This window comes from Eptesicus fuscus, chromosome 5, assembly GCF_027574615.1.
Source record: "Eptesicus fuscus isolate TK198812 chromosome 5, DD_ASM_mEF_20220401, whole genome shotgun sequence".
Taxonomy (NCBI): Eukaryota; Metazoa; Chordata; class Mammalia; order Chiroptera; family Vespertilionidae; genus Eptesicus; species Eptesicus fuscus.
Genome location: NC_072477.1, coordinates 11,063,922 through 11,083,368, shown reverse-complemented (window position 1 = coordinate 11,083,368; position 19,447 = coordinate 11,063,922). Strand labels below are relative to the sequence as shown.

The 19,447-nt window shown below is 49.3% G+C and overlaps 1 protein-coding gene and 1 long non-coding RNA gene across 8 annotated transcripts in view; both read right to left on the bottom strand.

Moving 5' to 3' along the window:
• The window catches only part of FOXN3 (forkhead box N3), a 361,268-nt gene that overhangs the window by 78,348 nt on the left and 263,473 nt on the right, over positions 1-19,447 (bottom strand). The window lies entirely within an intron of this gene.
• On the bottom strand, positions 3,511-18,821 carry LOC114234047 (uncharacterized). Its single transcript, XR_003620242.2, has 2 exons — positions 18,737-18,821; positions 3,511-3,743 (listed from the first exon to the last, which is right to left on the bottom strand). It is a non-coding gene; the product is annotated as an uncharacterized LOC114234047 (long non-coding RNA).

Genomic DNA, 19,447 nt, shown 5'->3' with positions numbered 1-19,447 from the left:
CAGCAGCAAAAAACACAACACAAAACCCTCTTACCTTGTCTTCTTATAGCTACAAGAATGAATGTGCCCAGACTTAATTTTCTTCTAAGGATTACAGAGGAAGGAAACACACCAAAAGGTAAGATCGGGGGATGTGAAAACCCAGTTATCCTGCACACGCACACAAAAATGCGCCAGAGACAGCTTCCGGGGTGGATGATCAAATGTTAAAGCGAGAGGGGCCCTTCCGAGTCACCCAAAGCCCCACTTTCCAACTTCACTTAGCACCTTGTATGTTCATTTCCTTCAGCTCATATGAACCAAGCCCCTACCACATGCCAAGCACGGCTCCAAATGCCGCGCACGCGGCGATGCAGGGAGAGGAGAGCCCCCTCCTTTAGGAGCTGCTACTCTGGGGCGCGATGAGGAGACAGAAACGAGCAGAGACCTGTATTGTCAGGTGGGTGGACGTGCGATGGGGTGAGGGCAGGTGCTGCTCACTGACTTACAGATGAGCGAACGGAAGCTCCCGTCGCACAGCTCGCTGGAAGGCAGTAGCAGAAATGGAGTTTCGGGCTTTCTAAGTTTTTGTGCAGCAAAGGACTACTAAAGCGCTAATAAAGGCAAGAAAACCTGAGAATAATGAGCACGCATCCTACTTCCGGAAGCACATGCAACAGATAGAAAGGTGGGCACTGGTCAGTGTTCTTCCCATCTCAACGACTGCACTCGTCTATCGACCACGGGCTGGGAAGCCTCATCCTGAAACCTGAAATATCAAAACAGTGTTTGTGGGCACAAAATACCCTCCGGCAAGACATGTTTTCAAAGTGAGAAACAACATTCACAGTAGGTTTCTCATCTCAGGACTTCCTGGCCTTACAGCCCTTCAAAAACGGCACGGGAGGAAAACAAGACAGACAGAGACAGGCGCTTGGCTTCTCACTGTCGTGTGTGTGTGTGTGTGTGTGTGTGTGTGTGTGTGTGTGTTTAATGTGGAACCCCTCGGCCTCAGGGTTATAGACTCCACTGTGAAATAAAGTTGAAGGTTGTTTCATTCACCAGGGCCCTCATTTGAGAAAGAAGAAACCTCCAGGTAAAAGGGAGATAACAGAATGCTTCAATATTTGCAATTTTTGTGTATTCTCTAAGTGGACTGATCAAACAAACAAACTCTTGAGGACACCAGCAGAGATGGCAACCCCCATGGGACACACTGCAAGCATCAAGGGGACCAGGCCCCACCACCCTACCCCCCCAACACCTGCCCTACCCCCCCATCACCTGCCCTATCCCCTATCCCAGTGGTCGGCAAACTGTGGCTCTGTTGACTAATGAGTTTGCGACCACTGGGATAGGGGCTTAATCACAAGGAACAACAACAGCCTGGTAAGTGGTCGGCAAACTCATTAGTCAACAGAGTGGCAAACCGCAGCTCACGAGCCACAGTTTGCCGATCACTGCCCTATCCCACTTGCTCACAAGGTACTTTCTCTCAAGGTTCAGAATCAGAACGCAAATGCCAGCCGGTGATGAGAAAATTCTGAAACTGATTGAGGTGATGGTTGCACAACTCTGACTATACTAAACAACGAGTTGTATGCTTGAAGAGGATATGTGATTTATAAACTGATAATCCTCCCCACCCCCCAAGTCACCATTTCCATCAATCCCAAAACGTCAATGGTCTTTCTCAATGCATATCCTCACAGTCACAGGCTAAGGCTGAGAATCACTGTTCACATTTTAACGGACCCAATCTTTAAGTTAAAAGATATGCTTTCCCAGGGCATGATCTTCCCCAGGCCCGGTGTCTGCCCTGCAGCAGGTCAGGGGCTGATGAGGAACACACTCTAGGGTTGAGGTCCTTCACCCTCAACAAGGTTTCAAATATTCACACACTCAGCGTCCCGAGAGCCCTGCTGAAGGGCAGTTAGAGGGCGGGCAGAGAATCTTGTCTTGGTCCCTCATCTCCTTTCTCATGCCCTCTGGGGACGGAGCTGTAGAAGTGAAGAAAAGGGAAGGCATGGAGGGCATGGTTGGAAAAGCTCAAATCTGGATTACTAAGAAAAATTAAATTAAATGAATAATCCCAGTTTCAGGGGGTAGAAGAGGGGAATAGACTACATTTCTTTCCTTCCTTCCACTTATCAAAATATACATCAACTCAATGGTGTGCCGTCCATCCGCCATCCATCCATCCATCCATCCATCTGCCATCCATCCATCCACCATCTTTTAAGAGGTAATCTCCTGTGCAAAACTCAGTGATACAAATAAAATAATTTCTGTAAATTGCAAAGTGCGACACAGAACTTAAGTATGATTTTTTTTATCTTTATTGTTGAAAGTTAAGTATGATTACTGTAATAAAATCTTAAAGGCATCCTTTTTTACTTCTTTACCCCATCCCTACTTGAACACTAATCAAAGTTATTACATACTCATGCCTGGGAACTAAGCAAACTTTGATGAATAAAACAAACAAACAAACAAAAACACCCTGGGTTGATATAGGAGCTTTCTGGAAGCCAGGAGAGCTAAGAAAGGCTAGAAAGGAATTACTAGAAAATGTCAAATTAGATCTTAACTTCTAGGCTCAATGAGACAGATAATTCAATATAGGCCTGAATTGTGCCAAGGAGGGAGGGAGGGAAGGAAGGAGGGAGGGAGAGGGAGAGGGAGAGGGAGAGGGAGAGAGGGAGAGAGGGAGAGTAGGAGAGAGGGAGAGGGAGAGGGAGAGGGAGAGGGAGAGGGAGAGGGAGAGGGAGAGGGAGAGGGAGAGAGGGAGAGAGAGAGAGAGAGAGAGAGAGAGAGAGAGAGAGAGAGAGGTGTATATGCAAAGCCTCTACTCTCTAAGAGTTTATCGTCAACAACCACATGTGACCACCTCTGCCGCCAGTACCCTGGTCAAACGGCCTTCATCCCCAAACCCAGTCTTGACGTGAGGGTTTATAACGGTCTGGCCTCTGCTTGCCAATCCCAGCTCCTTCCTGGGTCTTGCTGTTCCTCTCCAGCCACACTGATGGCTGTCCTCTCACCAAACCGGGTTTGCTCCTGCTGAAGGGCCTCTGCCCTTGCCCTCTGCCTAGAAAGCTCTTCCCTGATGGTGACGTGACTGATGCCTTCTCATCGTCCTGGTCCTGACAGCATTTCTTCAGAAAGGCCTCTTCTGGCCACACTACCCAAAACAGGACGCTCCGGCCACCACTGCCCTCACCTGGTTTTATCCTTCGATGGCACTGACCCCACTCCGATCACATCACATATTTGTTCCTCCGCCTGTTTGCTCCCTGTCTTCCCACTAAGATATAAACGCACGGGGCCGAGAAGGGCCGAGATCTCATTACTTATTCATTGCTGTTTGCAACTTATTCACCGCTGTTTCCTCAGGGCCCAATGTAGGGACTGATGGATACAGTCATTTTACGCAAATAGATGATTTTGATTTTAGTTCCACCCTCCATATTTGTGCATTTTAGTACTATTTTGCTTTCCATCAACAGAAGCAAATGCTCTATACCGAATGTCTGGCAGGACAACTTTGTAACTTCATTATAATATTTTCCCAACCCCATCTTCTCTCTTGCCTGATGCCTGGTTTAGGCAAAGACAGTTTTGAGCTGATATGGACCTGAGAATGTGGCAACGTTGTATCTACAGATAGGATGGCGGGGGTGGGGGGGGGTGCTGAGTTGAGATCCTAAGTTCGTGTGTAGGCATGGCGCACTATGCCAGGTTTGTGCAGAACTGCCCGATGTCACCTGTTGGGAAGAGGCTGAAGTAAGAAATCTACACTCGTACCCGCAGGAATAAAATGAAAACTTCCTTAACTATAGAAATCATTTCCATTTGAAGGAAAATGAAAAGGCAACAACTTCAATTAAGTAAATCTCAAGAGCAAATGATCCAAGAAGCGGGTGGATTTTTTAAAAAGCCGTTCTAATGGTTTAAGCAGCTTATTCAAGTGGTCTACTTTCAAATGCCAGAAATTCAACCTCTTGATTTAAGAGCTCTGGAATTCAAGTGCTTCAAATTGAGAAAATAACACACAGGTAAATGGCCGTAATTTCTTCTTTGTGCATCCTGGCATCGTATTGCCCAGATATACAGCCCGCACACAGCTCTCTTCCCTGAGTGCCGCGCATCTCTCTCACGGGAGCGGGGACGCCAGCACACACACACACACACACACACACACACACACACACCCCAATACTTGAATACTGACCATCATTCCTTAGCTGAAACGATAAAGCTCTTACCTTAAAATGCCAAACAAGGGATAAAATAAATATTTCAGGGGCTCATTCAAATAAGCCTCTTGAGAGACTGGCTCCACAGACAGCCTGTACTCTTAAAAGCCTGCCAATAGGAGAGGAAGGATTCTAGACATTCCTGTGGACCACGTGGCATGTTCACGGAACGTCTGTGGCAGTCAAGGCGGCTGTCTCCCCTGTCTCTTCTCCATCCTCCTCTCCCAAGCCCTTTCCCCTGCCATCTGACAGCATCGCCACTTAGTCAGACGCAGACGCAGAGCTCGGCAGTTGAGTAACTCTTTGAACGGAGGTGACAGTTAAGGAGAGGTGATTTACAAGCATGGCAGCCTTAGAAATGCTGGGAGGGCAGCTCCACTCTGCAGGCAGCACTGGGAAAGCGCTCCATATATCTCAGTATGGATCTAGCCACACAGATGTTCCATTCTAGAAACGAAACTACAGTTTCCCAATGTTTCACGCATACACAGTTGTCCTGCAAGTGGTAGAATGACTACACCATTCATTCGGAAAGCATTCAGCAAGCATCTACTATGCGCCAGGGACTGCGGCTGTGGAGGAAGGTCGCAGTCCCTGCTCATAAGATGCTTTGGAGAAATAGACACAATCCAATGATGGCACAGCACCACGAAAGACACAGTGGTGGTCAGGACCCCAATAGGAACGTGGGTAAACTCTTATGGCCACAGAGGAGGAACAGACTAATTCAAAAGTCAGCAAACTACAGCCCATGGGCCAGATTTGCCTGTTTTGGCATGGAAGGCTTGTCAGCCAACAATCTTTTGCATGTTTTCTAATTATTTTTAAAAAAGTAATCTTTTGTGACACATGAATGTTATGTGAAATTCAAATTTCAGTGTCTATAAGGAACACTGCATTGCACACAGTCACAGGGGAGGTGGGAAGCCGTAGCTGAGCGGTGTGACCTGTGAAGCCCACGGAATTGACTATCCGCCCTGTGCGGACAGAGTGGGCCACCCCGGAGCCAGGCAGCTGAGCAGGACTGAGGGTGATGGCTTTGTTTTGTAAAGTAAGACATCACAGTAAGCCTCTACCTCCAGTTCACTGGGTGCCAGTTAGCAATGGGACAGTTTTGAGGGAATCCATAACAATACCTGTCAGTTTTAATGGGAAGCACACACTGGTGTCTCCTCGACAACTCTCACATTTTACAGAGGAGGAACTGGACCCCGAGAAATCAAGTTTCTCTGTGAAACCCCGGGGACGGCACCATCAAGAAAAAATGCCTCTGCTGCCCCCAAACTATTTATATTCCATCCAGTGGCCTGGGGGAGTGGGGGGAGATCTTTACTGAGAACTATCTGAAGAAAAAGAAAAAGGATCTGAAAGTGCTAGATTTACAGTTTCCCCACAACAAAACAACCCTAATCACGAACCATGCTGGTGCCTTAGAACCCACCATTTCCTCCTTTATCAGCCCTCAGTCCCTCTACCTACATTTCTCCTAGGCACCAGGCACCTCCTACAGCCCGGCTGCCCGAGGGAGCCGGGTCCCGGAACACATCCTGGGCTACTGAGTTTATTCCCCATGCTACCGCCCACCCCCACTCCCACCCCTCCGGCCTGTGACCCACCAGGCCCTCATTCCAGTGCTTTAGGGTCTCCGAGCTTCCGGAGGCCTATGAAATCACGAGACCTGAAAAACAAACACACTCTAGGAGCACCTTGCAAATCTGAAATAAACGCCCATTAAATGTCTATAGAAATACCATGGTTAACCAGTCAAGAACTCAACTCCAACCTGACTTACACACAACGAAGTTTAATGACTCCCCTCACTGGCTACACAGGATGGGGCCTCCAGATATTCCAAGTGCCCAGAGCTAACCAAGTACCTAAGATACCCTGTTTTCCTTGTCTGTAAGGATCCCACTCAGTGGCTATGCTCTGTTGGAAATACTTCTTTATTTTTAAGTTATTTTCTTTGTACTCTGATAGAGCATGCTGCTTTAGGTCCATGAAATCACTTCTTTACACAAATGACATAACATACAGAATACCAGCGATGTGCTATGAGAAATGCAAACCAGTCTTAGTACCTGGCCCTTGACGTCGAAGCATTTACAAACACGGGGAAATAAGTAATCTATGTAAAAAAGCAAAGTTAAACAATTCAAAGGCATAAAGTAGTTGTGCAGTAGACTAGCTAAAAGTTCAGGCTGTATGGTTTGGTTGAAACTGTCTTAGTCATTTAAATAATCACCTTTAATCCTTATAACAACCCTACAAAGTAGTGATTCTTATACCCATTTAACAGATGAGAAAAGAGAGGTTAAGTACAAACCAAAGCCGGGCTATAGAGCTTGGGATCACACTTTCATTACATGAGCTTCTACAGAAGGGTGTGAAGATATTTGGGAAGCAGAAATGGACAAGATACATCGTATCTGAGCCTCGATGTCATATGACAATTTGGTGATAGTTAAAAGTAAGTGATCACATTATCATATTAACAGACACTCTGACAAAGTATAAAATAGAACATAAAATCTGCAGAGGTTTTTCCCATTAAGGTTATGGGAGACACAACAGAGAAGGTGCTGTCCCAAAGTGCAGGTCGGTAGGACTGTGGGAACCACCCGAGAGACAGGCGACAAGGTCAGACAGAGCTTGGAAGGGGGTTGTCAAGGGCACTGAGTGTCCGGTGTCTGGTCTCCGTGTGAACTGTGCCATGGAGAAGCGTGTGCCACGCTGAATCGGTCAGCCTGCGGCCATGGCCACCACAGCTCAGCTATAAATGGCACCCTGCTGCCCCAGGTTGTCAGTGCTCATCAAGGCATAATGTGAGACGGTCTGGCCTGAGGGGGACCCAAAGCAGAGGGAGCATGCATTTGGAGGCATCCCCTTGCCTTGGTCACAGGAGGGTGGAAAAAAGGGCCTCGGCAGGAGCCTGGAATTCGTGCTGGGACCTGAAGGCTCTGGAAGCAGGAATTCCAGGAGTTCCCCAGGGAAAACTGCTCCGGCCGGCATCTCTGCACAGCTTTGAAGTGGGGATTCCATTCACGTTTTCATGGCTCCATTAGGCGTGGTCCCTCCAGTTTGCCCTGAAATGCTGTCCACGAGGGAGATCAAAGGCTTTTTCCCATGAAAGAGCCTGGGCTGCAGAGCACAGACAAGATCAGACCTTACTTCATCCCCAGAGCCATTACTTAAGGCAAAAGTTTGGCTGGTGGGAGCAAATTCCTTCGGGCTGGAGCAGCAAGAAACGTAAGCCAAGTACGCAGAAGAGAACCACAATCCGATGCTGTTTCCAAAGCAGGGAATGACGGGCATGTTTGCCTGGGTCCTTTTCATAACTGTTTTGCCTCCTCCCTCCTTCCAGTCTCTCTGTACCCCTGCCACTTGCCATCATTGTGCTTTCTGAGCCCCCGATCTCCTTCTTGAAATCCCCCAGGATTTCCTGGTTCTGTGCCCTCATTCAGGATTCCAGCTGTGTCCCTGAGGACATCCCATCCTTTCCAGGTCCCCATCCATGTCCTCATCCGCACAGAGCAGGTGCCCCAACGGCACACACAGCGCCAAGAGCCAGCTCTAGTCCACACCAGCGCTCAGCGACGGCTCTTGTTCATCACTGGTCAAGTGCACAGACCCTGGAGCCAGAGGCCCGGCCAAAACTCGTTTCTCCACTTACAAGCGGCACCCCTTAGGCAGAGCAGTTACTTCTAATGAAGAAACCTGTGCCCGGTTTCCCAGTGTGTACTCAACACAGGGGTCAGAGCACCTGCCTGCACAGGGTGCCGTGGGGATGAATGAATCGAAGCAAGCAGAGCATTCAGAACGGGGGCTGCACGCAGCGAGCATTTCTGTGCTCCAGCCGCCAGCATCCCCATCCCCGTGCCCACCCACCATCCTATGCACCTTCTGCAGGGCTCCTTTAACTGCCCAAACCTCCCAACAGAAGCAGGAAGCTGGCTCTTTAACCAGAGGCTCCAAGTCAAGTGCCTGATGAAGTGGGGGTGGTGGTGGTGATGGTGGTGGTCAGAACCATGCACCTGCACAGTGCAGAGGGAGGCCGCTCAGGTCCAGCCAGCTGCTGCCCCTGCGTGGCGAGGCAGGCCCATCTCCCAGTCGTCTAGAGAAGCCAGAAATCAAGGTATTGATGTCAAATGTCCTGATTTTAAGCATTGGCAATGGATTCACATTTTCAAAATCACCCTGCCTGACAAATGAAACGCATGTGGGCCCGTGTTCCAGCCCTGCCGTCCTCCACCTCCCCGTCATCAGCGTGGGCCTCCACTAGGTGGGGTGGGGTCATCTACAAACTGTGCTTCCACGGGGCCTTCCCAGGGGCCACAGAAGAGCTGCTTGACCTTCTCATCTCCTGAGACCCAGAGCCCTCAAGGCCTCCTCCTCGGACCACACCCTCCTGGCTGCTGCCCAAACCCCTGGCCTTCTGTTGACTCCTTTCCCCCCCATCCCCCCACCCCGCCCCAACGATGCATTAGAGGCACTTAGTGATGATGCACAGGAGAGCTAAGTGCTCTAATGACACCCCGGTATCGATTCAGAGCTTTTCTTATTCCTCCACTTGGATTTCCTGAACACGGCACATCTGCAGCAGCGCCAAGTATCTTAGAGGCTAAGTTCCCCAAGGCCAGGGGCTGCTCCGTGACCGCTCCTGGCCCACAGGGAGTGTGGAGCTGGGCACTGGCGACTCCTTCTGATGGTGGCACACAGCACACTGTGCCATGTCCTTCCGGAGGAATTCACAGTCATGCCAACACTTCTAGTTCCACCAGCCATGAGCCCGTGCAGCCCCGATCTCCAGCTCTGTAGACTCGAGTCACACACATGAAATCCAAGCTCTCCCTACTTAACTCAGGCACAGGCTGCCTACTAAGACACGTTCCTATTGGTCTGTATTCCCTCCCTCCCTCCCTTTCGTCCTCATTCACCATGCATTGACCGGTTCACTCCATGTCAGGCACAGTCCTAGGCTCGGGGAATTGCAAGAACAGGTATGAGCAACATGGAGAAAGTCTATTCCTGCAAGCACAGCATGCCAAAGGCTCAACGGGACCTCAAGAAATGATCCACCCAACACGTCCATCCCGATGATGAGAGACAAGAGTTGAGCATAACCTTGTCCGTCTGGCTATGACAGAGCGGGACAAAGACCGAACCAGAAGTCCCCGCGCACATTCCAAACAGGATTCCAACCAAACCATCAACAAGGCCTGACGTCAGGCTCAGACGTCAGCACACTGTGACCTTCAGGGAAACCTGGTACTCATCAAGGTCCTCAAGGAAAAAGCGCTCGTGAGAATCCACCAGGAACCTCTGCACAGTGACCCCTCCCACCACCCTTCCAGAACCATTCCCAATCGGTTCTCATGCTTTTCCTCTGTACTGTCCCCCTGCCCCTCAGGGACGAGACCCCTCCCCCTGGGTGATGGAGATTCACACGGAGTCTGGAGGGCAGGGTGGAGGTGGGTCTGAACACTCACCCAAGGGACACGGGTAGAGGCCCCTAATGAAAGGACTAAGAATCAGTGTGTGGCATAGCCCTGCCCTTCCCATCTCCCACCCCACACTGCTCTGCCTTCCTAAGGATGCCTGTTGTTGTTAACAAAGGGAGATGAGTAGTTTGGCGTTAAAAAACTCTCCACACAAAGTGCTTCAATCTCCCTCAAACTGAAAAAAAAAAAAAAATAAAAAAAAATCAATCAATCAGTTATATGTTGTCTCCTGTGATCAACGCCAGGGGGCTGGGGGTGGGGGGCACAGGACGTTAGACCTGAGCAGATGGTTGCTGGGAAGCTTAGCGCTGAGGGACACAGGGGCAGGGTTGCCTCTCGGACCTCCTGGTCCTGCCATGTTCCACGAAGCCAGGACAAACAGCCGTGTGTGCATCTCTTTCTGCCACATAGCTGCACACATGGCACAGTGTGCTGTGGGAGGGACAGGCGCATTAGGAAGGACATGGCACAGTGTGCTGTGGGAGGGACAGGTGCATTAGGGGGATAAAATGCTGGTTGTAACTGCTTTGGGTGTGCCTGCCCACCAGACACCCCATCAGACACAGGGTTTATGAAGATGTCTGGGACCTGGCCAAAGGCGATTTGTGCATCAAGCGGCTGCTCTTCGGCCTGGAAGAGGCTGAACATGGACGGTCTGCCCATCCCTCCTCATTCCCAGCGAGTAAGGCAGATCCTCAACTTCCCATCGCTTACGACTCCTCCCAAGTCACAGGTTTTCTTCTCTTCTTTCCCTAATGCCTGAGAGTTTAAGGATGTGTGTTATTGTGTTTGGAATCCACCGGCCTACACGCTCTCAATCATCCCACTGCTTCTTGCGGGTGGAATTTAGCTCTATTGATTTCTATTTCTGACTTCCGTGACACTGGCTCATTCATTATTCAGGGAAAACCTGGTGATGAGACCAGGTTTGATATCCTGCCAACAGGCGCCTGAGCAGGTGGGACCTCTGTGAGCTCTTCTTTTCAAAGAATCAGAACGTATGAAGAGCGGCGTAATTTAGACTCCTCGTGTTATTCATTTAAGACCTGCTCTTCTGTAAACAGACGATTTTCTGTGTGAGCGCCAGGTGAGCTCAGTCAAAAAGCACATGGAGATAATGACTTCAAGACCACAGATTGGATCTCTGTATAAATCAGTTAGTTATCTTTGATCAGAGAAAAACTCCATGGTTGAGGTGGAAAAGGAAACATCCATCCTGCAGGAATGTGGCGAGGGTCTCCGGGGCAGGCAGGAGAAGGTGGCCTCCGATCATCACCACTGCCCATGCCTCTGCTGACCGGCATGGGCCCATGGACACAGCTCTATTCCACTTCAGAGGCCGAGTCCCACCATGGTTCCATGTGCCCCATGGGTGTGTGTGTTCGATGGTGAGGGTGGCATTTTCAAGGTGTTGTTTGTTTTTCCTTCGCACAGCATGGAAGTAAAGGAAATTATATGGAAACCATAAGAAGAGAAGTTCAAATGAAAGTGGGGGAAGAAGTTCCTCCCAGAAAGTCAGGCTGAAACCTACTATTGAACAAAGTGGTAAAATTATCCTCTGGAGAAATCTTTTAAGAACAGGACTAATTACCACCTGTGAGTACCAATTTGTGCATAATCCGATCCTGGGGGAGGAGGCTAGATGAGAAAATCTCTCAAAATCCCTCTGGCTTCCCCACCAGGTTGAATTTTCATCATAAAACGTTTGGAACACTTTGGCTGATTTCTGGCGGAGGCTCTGGTGTTGAGGGGCCATTGGTCCCAGATCTTCGGCTGACCTTTAACCTCAGCATTATGAGGCACAATGAACAATCAGGGTGCATGTGGGCGCTTTTGAGGGCAGGATTTCTTCAGAATACACAGATGGAAAGACAACAGGGTGGGTATTTTTGCCCAAACTTGGGCATCGTATCCTAATAGCATAACAGAAACTTCCTATTTGTTTTTCAAATTTGTGAAAGTAAATGAGGTATCCTGAACAATGAAATAGGAAACAACCATCCAACTGTTAGGAATAAAGTCAGTGGTGGTCCATTTTCAAGGCAAAATCACTGGTAGTTTGCTTGCATAGCAGCCTGCAGATGTCACCAAGTTCATCCAGTCCCAACTGACAAAGGAACTTGAATTGGGAAGGGGAAAGAAAGAATACCCTAAGGAAAGAATGAAACTTAGGTGACGTCTGGGAAGACTGTACATCCCATAGTACTCAGCCAATGAGGAACTGTGGGAGGGACAGGTGCATTAGGGGGATAAAATGCTGGTTGTAACTGCTTTGGGTGTGCCTGCCCACCAGACATCCCACCTTGCAAGACTGACATGAAAGGCCTGGCTTTTACTGTACGTTGTCTCTCCATGTCCATTCTTTAAAAAATTTTGGACTGGTGAGTGTGTTTCTCGCAATTTTGGGGGCTTGTCCGGGATCTCTGTGCCTGTGCGGAGCGGCGCCCCAGTTGAGGGGGAGACACGTCCCACCCAATTTTGGGTGGCCTGCTCTGCCTGGGTGCCCCGTTTCTCCACGGAAGCCATAGATAAGCCTGAGGCTTATTCGGAAGACGGAGAGGGCAACACGGGAGAAAAAGCAGGCACCGCAGCAACCAAGCAACCTCTTGCACTAGCCAAGGTAGGAAAATGGGATGATAAGTACTGCCTTGGTGTTCAGGTGTTTTCAGAGGTCGAGTGTGTGTGACTGAGATGTGTCCTAGACACGAAGTGAGTGCGGAGTCCCGATCCACAGTCTTGATCTCTCTCGGGGGGAAATGGCCAGAGACGGATGAAGTGAGTCTTGGAGTGTGCAAGAAACCTGCAGTACAGGCGGCTGAGTGCACAGGACAGCCACGGGGACCTGCCAAAAACGGGGCACAAGAATTCGAGGCCTAGGGAAACCAAGGGAAGTAAAGCCAAGGAGGCTCCCTTAGACATCCCCCCCAGATAATCCACTGGGGAGAAAGCTGAGGTTCTGGGGGACAGCCCCCAGATCAAAGGCAAGAAGAAACAAAAGATGATCAAATACTGCTGTTTCACATGGCCCAAAAACCCAATTCGTAGACCTTCTGTCTTTTGGTCCGAGTTTGGCTCAGATGAAGACTGGGTGTGCCAAACTCTCGTTATTTATGTGAATGAATCGTTCTCCTCCACACAGGCGGAGAACGATTACGCCCTTTGCTGGTTACAAGGGCTTCAAGGAAAAAACCCTGGGACCCCTTATCATGCTTACCCCCTCCTTATATTCCACAGACTGGGGAGCAGGAGGAGCAGAGGGCGACCAAGGAGCCAGAAGAGACAGGGATTAAAGATTGTGGGGAGCTCAGCCAACTGCTCCTTACCCGAATCTAAGAAAAGAATTAGAGCAATGTAGGAAAGACATCGAAAACTTCCAATCCCTTCTAAGCAACCTATGTTTCCTCTCCCAGAGGTCCCCAGGGGACAAAGGGGAAAGTGGATTTGTGAATGCTCCCTTCACAAGTACAGAGGTTAGGAATTTTAAGAAAGAGATGAAACCCCTTTTAGAAGATCCCCTGGATTGAGCAGAACAGATGGACCAGTTCTTAGGACCCAATTTCTATATCTGGGGTGAGATGCTGCCCATTGTGAAAATCTTATTTACAGGAGAAGAGAGGGGAATGACCAGAAGGGCAGCCACGACCATTTGGGAGAGACAACATCCTCCGGGGCAGGGGGTCTTGCCAGCGGGACAGAAGTTCCCAAATGTCAACCCCAACTGGGATAACAATGATCCCAGGGGCCAAGCGCAAGTGCAGGACCTCAGGGAACTTACAATTAAGCGGGTAAGAGAGTCTGCTCCTAGGTCTCAAAATGTGTCTAAAGCATTTGAGGTCCAATAAAGGAAGGAGGAAACCCCTTCGGCATTCTTAAAAGACTCAGAGATCAGAAATCAGAGATCAGATGAGGAAATACTCTGGCCTGGACCCAGCAGGGCCTTTAGAAGGTCACTTTTGTGACCAAGAGCTGGCCGGACATTACCGAAACATTGCAAAAGACTGAGGGTTGGAATGAAAAACCAATAGGAGAATTACTAAGAGAAGCTCAGAAAGTCTTTGTAGGAAGGGATGCTCACCCAGACCTGGGGAGGAAAAAGACAACCTGTGGCCTTTGTTTCCAAATGTGTGCAGGCTGTGGCGGCTACTGCCTCACTGGTAGAGGAGAGCAAGAAATTAACTTTTGGAGGAGCCTTAATAGCAAGCACTCCAGCCCTAGCCCGTTTGGCTCAGCGGATAGAGCATCAGACTGCAGACCGAAGGGTCCTGGGTTCGATTCCGGTCAAGGGCACGTACCTTGGTTGCAGGCTCCTCCCTGGCCGGGCCCTGGTTGGGGCACGTGCAGGAGGCAACCAATCGCTGTGTCTCTCTCACATTGATGTTTCTCTCTGTCTTTCCCTCTCTCTCCAACTCTCCCTAAAAATCAATGGAAAAATATCCGTGGATGAGGATTAAAAAAAAAAAGCAAGCACTCCACATCAGGTCAGGAGCACACTAAATCAAAGAGCCAGGAGATGGCTGACAGATTCCCGAATTCTGAAGTATGAGGCCATATTATTAGAAAGGCATGATTTGGTTTTGACCACCGATAACCTGCCTGAACCCCGCCAGTTTTCTATGGAAGGGAGAGGAAAACCAGGAAGTATCCGAACACAACTGCCTGGACATCATAGAATATCAAACTGAGGTCAGGCCAGACCTGTGCGAGGTCCCACTGCATGATGGGGCCAACCTGTTGGCTGAGGGGTCATCCCGGTACTAGAAGGAGACATAATGGCTACGCTATCACTGATGGAACCAAACATTCCTTGTGTGAGGGAGGTCGGCTACCTAAGTAGTTGATCAGCCCAAATGTGAATTATATGCTCTTAACCAAGCCTTAACACTGTTCAAAGGCTAAGAAGGCACTATACACACCGACTGTACATATGCTTATGGAGTAGTGCATACTTCTGGGGAAAATTTGGACAGAACAGAGTCTCATAAACAGCAAGGGAAAGGAATTTATCCAGGAAGAACGAATCAGGCCGGTCTTAGAAAGTCTTTTACTCCCGACAGAGGTGGCAGTGGATGCCAAAAGGGAGGCGCTACGGAGGCTGTAGGTAACAGACTCGCAGATGAGGCTGCCAAATGAGCCTCTCTGGAGGAAGGAATCAGACTCTTTAGCTTGATCCCAAGTATTCCAAAGGTAACAGTAAGGCCCCAGTTTACTCAAGAGGAAGAAAAGGCATTAGATAAAGCAGGAGCAGTTAAAACAGGAGATGGGAGATGGGTGCTCCCTGATGGGAGAGAAATGCTAAGCAAGCCCATGATGAGGGAGCTGATGTCCATACTGCGTAGGGGGAGTCACTGGGGTCCCCAAGCCATGTGTGATGCCATCCTTAGGAATTATGGGTGTGTGGTTGTCTATCGCATTGCTAAACAGGTGTGTGGGGGATGTGTGACTTGCCAAAGAAGAAACAAAAAGGCGGTAGGAGACAGATGAGAGGGGAAGACCACCCGGGTTAAGACCACTTCAGAGCATTCAGGTGGACTTCACGGAGATGCCTAGGGTGGGATGACGAAGATACCTACTGGTAACAGTGGGCCTCTTCTCTGGGTGGGTGGAGGCCTTTCCCCTGTGGCCGCCACCACAGGGAGTGTCATTACTATAATCTTGGAGCACATCAGACCCAGGGTGCTGAGGGGAATAATGGGAGGATTAGGCATTAATTGGGACTATTACATCCCCCATCTTCGGGAGGGGTGGAAAGAATGAAACAGACCCTTAAGAGGCAAATTACCAAAATACTCTTAGAAACCCAACTATCTTGGACAAGATGTCTTCCTACACACAGCATTCCTGAGGGTTAGGACAGCTACAAGGAAAGATGTGGGACTGTCCCCTTATGAGAGGGTATATGGGCTCCCATACCTGGGCAGGGCTACAGGTCTCCCTACCATGGAAACCAAAGATCCATTTCTGAGAAACTACATACTGGCCACATCCTCCACCCTGTCATCCCTCAGGTTGAAAGGACTCCTCGCCCAGACCCTGCCTCACGGCTCATCATTTCCAGCCTGGTGACCTGGCCCTGATCAAGACCTGGAAAGAAGACAAGTTCCAGTGGAGTTGGGAGAGTCCCTATCCGGTGCTCCTGACTATCGAAACGGCCATACGGACAGCTGACAAGGGGTGGACTCATTACACTCAAGTCAAGGGACTGGCAAGAGAGACAAAAAAACCCTTTAAAGGTGGTCCGGAGAAGAAAGACACGTTAATCCTGCTCCCAATCATGGCCTGGCTTACTCTCTCCAGATTACTTTGGCTTGGATGTGTTGTTATGCAAAGCGCAAACGCTAGGTACCCCGTTAAACTAGTGATCAATGTCACTAAGACTTCGGTACCCCAAACTATTAAGTTTGACGCCTGCCAAATTATATCTTGTGGAAATTTAAGGAACCAGAGAGTCTTAAGCAGGTCTGAAAAATATTTATGCCCTGAACAGCAAACCTCTTCCGGTCCTCGATACACGGAGCCCCCATGCCCAGACTGGAGCAATGTCTGGTGGACTACCCAATACGGAGGCTGGACTGCCCCCAATTCGGAGAGACAACCTCTGAAGTCAAAACTACATATGTTTAAAGGGGCCCCAGACCCAAACTGTCAAAACCTAGGATGTAACCCTATCCTTCTGACTATAAAGGTTCCAGATAGTGAGGTTAATAGAACTTATGGGTTCGGGGTAGATCTTACTGGGAGAGATCCAACGGGTAGGTTTAGGATAGAAATTAAAAACCCTCCTAAAGGAGAAAGGAATTTAATTTCTGAACTAAAAGTAACATCTAGTAATGACCCCAAAAGGGTGGAAGTAGTTGAGGTAAAAGACTTAAGGCAGACTCTAGAAATAGAAACTGGGTATGGTGATACGAATGCCTGGGTTGAATGGGTCAAGTTTACGGTACATGCTCTTAACAAGAGCGACTGCTTCGCATGTGCCGCTGGACGGCCACAAGCGCAGGTGGTTCCATTTCCCCTCGGATGGGATACTGATCCCCGTGGAATGTACTGCATGCTGGCCCTGTACCAACACAAGGATGCATGGGGAAACGAGACCTGTAAGAGTCTGTCTTTGCTCTTTCCCGCTTTGCAAACATCAGACTCCAAGGCAATCCCCTCTTTCTCTGTCGGGAACGTGAACTATTCCGCTTGCCTCTCTAGGCAGGGGGCAGAATTCGCTAGACCCATGGGAGAACTGACGACTTGCACCAATGTCTTAAACGTCACCAGTGGGTCAAACGCTGGCAATTACTCAGCTCTCCGCGTACCCCGGGCGGACGTCTGGTGGTATTGTGGGAAAAGGAACCTTCATAACTTATTACCATCCGACTGGACCGGGACCTGTGCCCTCGTTCAGCTGGTCATTCCATTCACCCTGGCATTCCACAAGGGACCCAAGCAGGATGAAAGCAATCACCGGGCACGGAGAGCAATAGGAGGATCTTTTGACTCCAATATATACATTGACGAAATAGGGGTCCCCCGGGGAGTCCCTGATGAATTTAAGGCCCGAAACCAGATAGCCGCTGGATTTGAGTCTTTATTCCATTGGGTCACTATCAATAAAAATGTGGCCTGGATTAACTACATCTATTATAATCAGCAGAGGTTTATCAATTATACCCGGGATGCTCTTCAGGGGGTAGCTAGTCAGTTGGATGCCACTAGCCAGATGACTTGGGAAAACAGGATAGCGCTCGACATGATGCTGGCAGAGAAAGGGGGGGTCTGTGTGATGGTGGGAAAAAAGTGTTGTACCTTTATTCCCAATAACACAGCTCCCGATGGCACAATCACAAAGGCACTCCAAGGTCTGACGACTTTGGCTCATGAACTGGCCGAAAATTCCGGCATTGATGACCCCTTCACTGGATGGTTGGGAGGGTGGTTTGGAAAATGGAAAGAGGTAATAGCCTCGATTCTTTCATCTCTCGTGATTATAGCAGGAGTCCTGATAGCGGTAGGGTGTTGTATTATCCCCTGTGTAAGGAGATTAGCACAGCGACTAATGGAGGCAGGTTTTAAGTAGCAGATGCCCAGGACCTATCAGCAAAATAATTTGCTATTATTAGAAACCAAATTAAGACTCACTCCCCTATGATGAGGAAAGTCAACAGGTTCTAGAGCAATTTGAAAAGCAGAAGACACAAGAGTGAAAATAAGACCAGTAAAAGTAAAAAAAAAAAAGGGGGGGGGGGGGGGGAGCCAATTTGTTAGAAATAAAGTCAGTGGTGATCCATTTTCAAGGCAAGGCATTTAACCCCGAATGGAAAATTACTGGTAGTCTGCTCGCATAGCGGCCTGCGAGCGTGACCAAGTTCATACACCTGGAGAATCCACGGGCAAACAAGATGTTGGGGAGGGGCCGACTGACAAAGGAACTTAAACTGGGAAGGGGAAAGAAAGAATACCCTTCCAATGAAACTTAGGCGACGTCCGGGAAGACTGTACACCCCAAAGTACTCAGCCAATGAGGAACTGGGCGAGGGACCTGCGCACTAGGGAATAAAATGGTGATTAACCGCTTTGGGTGTGCCTACTCACCAGACACCTGATCTTGCAAGACCGACATTGAAGGCCTCGCTTTCACTGTACTTTGTGTCTCCATGTCCATTTTTTTAAAAAAAATTTTGGACCCGTGAGTGTATTTCTTACACAACCATCCATCTCTTGATTGAAAACTGGAACATACATACAGACACAAAGACAAAGACACACACACACACACACACACACACACACACGGACTGGAGCCACGAGGAACGGGGCTCAGAGTCACATTACCAACGCGCTGTGGGCACTGCCTAGGGAGGCAGTGACACTTGGTGCAGTGGTATTTCCATGACCCTTCTGTGGGGGTGACAATGGGGTCGGTGGTGGGGGCTGGAGGGGCGGGCTGAGCCAGAGGACTCTTGGTCCCCACACCCCTTAATTCAACCAGAGAGTTCTGATTTCACATTTTACCTTAGTTCGTCTTGGTGGAAGGTTTTGGTGAAGAAGGAGGAGGAGGAAGAAAGGAGAGGTCGGGGAAGAGATAAGGAACCCTGAGCAACCACAAATGGAAAGCCCAGGGGATGGATTCTCCCCTACGGACGAATCTGAAGTGAACTGCAGGTCCTCCATTTCCCCTCTAGTGCTTGCCAGTGGTGCCTTTACCATCCAACTGGACCGGTGCCCTTGTTCAACTGGGCGTTCAATTGGCTATGCTGAGGCTCTTGTGAGGGCGTGTGGGTAGGTGCCACGCCGAACGGCTGGCACACAATGGGCAAGGTGACTGGCATCCCCTGTGATATGGCCAGCGTCACTGCAGTCCCGTGTACAGGTAAACATTCACTAAACCTTGCCTTTTCTCATTTAAAGGGACCTGATGTAAAGATGTATTATTTAGTGTGCTTTACCTTCTAGCATCTCTATCATACCTTTCCAACCGGTATCACTTCCTCTCCTAAACTGTACACTTCAGAAAGGGGTTCAGAACACATGAAGAGGCCTGCGCTGGGAATGCACCCAGTTCTCTATGGGTGTCCTTTCAGGCTCACTCATACCCCCCCTCCCCCCTTTTCTCTCTAGGCTCACTTAGTGGGCTTCGCCTCTTGCAAGCTTGGTTACCCCCCCTGAACCATGAAGTCACCAATTCGGTGTTTCTAGCTCTGGCCACTCACCTGGTTTTAGTTC